Source organism: Hyposmocoma kahamanoa, unplaced genomic scaffold (assembly GCF_003589595.1).
Source record: "Hyposmocoma kahamanoa isolate Upper Pololo Valley unplaced genomic scaffold, ASM358959v1 92, whole genome shotgun sequence".
Classification (NCBI taxonomy): domain Eukaryota; kingdom Metazoa; phylum Arthropoda; class Insecta; order Lepidoptera; family Cosmopterigidae; genus Hyposmocoma; species Hyposmocoma kahamanoa.
Window position 1 is genome coordinate 3,133,188 of NW_020654748.1, and position 3,188 is coordinate 3,136,375.

The window sequence follows — 3,188 nt, forward strand, 5'->3', positions numbered from 1 at the left end:
GTCTGTACATTCTATTTTTGTTTAAAGCAAATAAACATTTGTTATTATTATTTATTTATTTATTTTATATCAAGTTATTATATTTATCTTGGTGCTTACTCAGAACTGTTCTAAATATACAGGATTGTTTTTAAATAGCCCGAATTTTCAATACAATATTCCTTTAGTTAAAGCAAACAACTTTGTTCTACTTTCGAAAAATCATACTTTTTGTAAAATAAAATCAAATTCGAACTTTTTCAAAAAAGTAAATACCTGTAGGAAATGAAACTATTTTTCCGGATTTAAATCGCGTATATTTGTTTTTTCAAACAAACCGAAGACGTTTCGGGCCCTTTACAGGCCCCATGGTCACGGTTGACTGTGCTGCAAACCACCCTATTTTTTCACTATAGTTACAATAGTTATTAATTAAATACCTTATTTTTAATTTTACAAAGAAAACATTCCAATTTACGCTACATTAAGTTTTACAAATTATTTTATTGAATGAGTTTTTATTAAGTTCAATTGATTATTAATTAATAATAGAAATTAGAATAAACTAAAAGATATTAATTAATATTGCAGTCTTATGTCTGTTTGGGATTTTTCATCAGAGGAAATACTGGATCCGAAACTGGTGGTACGGAGAAACCATCTTCCCTGTTGAAATTAGGATGTTTTTTTTAATTTCAATGGCCTCTCGCAGCATCCTGGGTAAATAACGGACTTCTTTTGCAAGGACCTGGGGTTTGTCAAACTTCATTGAATGTGTAGGTTTGTCCATGATATGCTCGCAGACTGCAGACTTGTTTACGCGACGGTGTTTGACATCAGCTATATGTTCTTTGACGCGGGTACAAATACTTGCTTCGTTTGTCCAATATAAGAGAGACCGCACTCACAGTCAAGCTTGTGAGTATAAATATATAATAATTGGGTGGTTTGGATTCATATTATACATAACTGGTTGCAGACTGTACCACTTCAGTCAACCGTGACCATGGGACCTGTAAAGGGCCCTAAACGTCGGTTTGTTTGAAAAAACAAATATACGCGATTTAAATCAGGAAAAATCGCGAAAACCTAAGAACTCGATAAATACCTATAAATAATAAAACAAACGTGTCAAATGGGTATGTGATTTAGGTATAGAGTATTATGGAGTATAAGTATATTGTGTTACTTTGAAAATACTAGCAACCTCTCAGGGCTATGTTACTAACATCATAAGCGACAACTTTTGTTCCATGACTTTTAATAAAGGGTTTACTTTCGTACGAAAATAAATAGATTTAAATACATAGTTCTAAACGGTAAAAACTCGCTAACAATCGTTTTCCAACGTATTTGAAACTAATTTAACGATTGTTAATTTTCATTTTTGCTTATTTTGTAACAGTTTAAGTACACGTATCCTTTTGTCTCATGGAATTGTATGAGTACTTATGCCTATCTTTCTTACATCTGCTTAGAGGTGTAAGGGTGAGAGCCTGGTGCTCTATAACACAGGTTAATCCTAGTATGGACACCAGACTTTCACAAACGAATCTGAATTCAAAAACATGTGAGGACCATAGGCATATATAAGTATAAGTTTCTTTTGTGAAAGAATATATGTCTATTATATATACCTTATACTTACTATATTATATATACCTTACTACCAAATACCAGATCTAAAAAGTGTCAAATAGTGCAACAAAAACTTATAAGTTTATTTTTGGTAAATTTATTATGTTTTGTAAAGGTCATGGACCAAAATTTGTTGTTTAAGATGTTAGTAATATGATCCTGAGAGGATGACAATATTTATTTATTTATTTATTTATTTATTTATTTATAAGCAAACTTAACAGCTATTACATCTTCTATACAATTGTAGATTAAAAACTTATAAAGCCAATTATAAAGTTTGACCTTTTAACATTTATATTTACGTTACTTAAGCTATTTCTGAGATGTTATACAACAGTCTAATTTTCAATTAATACTAAGATTTGAAACAACAAAAGAGAAAAAAAAAAATGAAATACCAAATCTTTCAACTAAAATTCACATTAAAAAACAATCATATTATTCTTCAAGATTATACGACTTTAAATTGTCTTTTACAATCATTAGATCATTGTGTAATTGAATTTGTTTGTATGACGGCTTGTGTGTGTTTGTGTGTGTGTGTGTGTGTGTGTGTGTGGAGGGGTGATAGTGGGAAGTTTTGCTCTGTCTAGTTGTTACTTATAACTTATAACTTGGGGATGCTCTTTCAAAGCGTTAAGGAACTGATTGCGTGAAAGAAAGAAAATGTCGACGTCCCTAAATCTGTCCTCGTACGTGCGCACAATTCTGTGCAAAACTGAGTGTTTTGCATAATTTGAGCGGGCCGTACCCGCATATAAGGAGCGCATATGCCTGGTGCGACGAGTACAGGCGCACAAGCCAATGATAGCCGTCAACTCGGGGCAATCGAAGACAGAGTTGACTATATCAAATAAAAGCCTCATATCAGACATTAGACGCCTATCCTCGAGCGATTGCAGTCTAAAATATTGCAGTCTATCAATGTAGCTGTCGTGCCTCTCGTGATATAATTAAAATCATATTTTAAAAATAACCCAGTATAATCCTCGATGATATTCTGCTGTAGCTACTAAAGATTAACAAACACGCAGGCACCTGAGCAAAACCGAAAATCACAATTGTAATTAAATAGTAAAATACTCATTACTACACAACACGTAAGCCGCGGTAGCCTAGTGGTTTAATCCACCGCCTCTTAAACTGAAGCTGTGGGTTCGAATCCAGTCTCGCACTTATGTGTAATTTGAAATTTACGAGCTTTTTGGCGAAGGAAAACATCGTGTTGAAACTTGCACGTCGAAGAAGGTTCACAACCCTGGCAAAAGTTGTGAATATGGCCTAAACCAACGCCCGAGTCCCCTACCCATGCCCAGCAGTGGGATGTATAAATGGATTGATGATGATGACAGAACACATTATGCATAAATTAAAAACAGCCTACGTCCCGGGATTGCTTATGAAATTGTAATTGCAAAGTAAACACTTTTGGTGCCATCGTCGACAATGGTTACGACACCCTTCTTACACGAGAAGTATTATAATGAATAACTCACACCAATCAATTACAACTTACCAAGAATACCCTTGAAGTTCATATTGGCAAAATGCTGAGCATATTTGGGAAT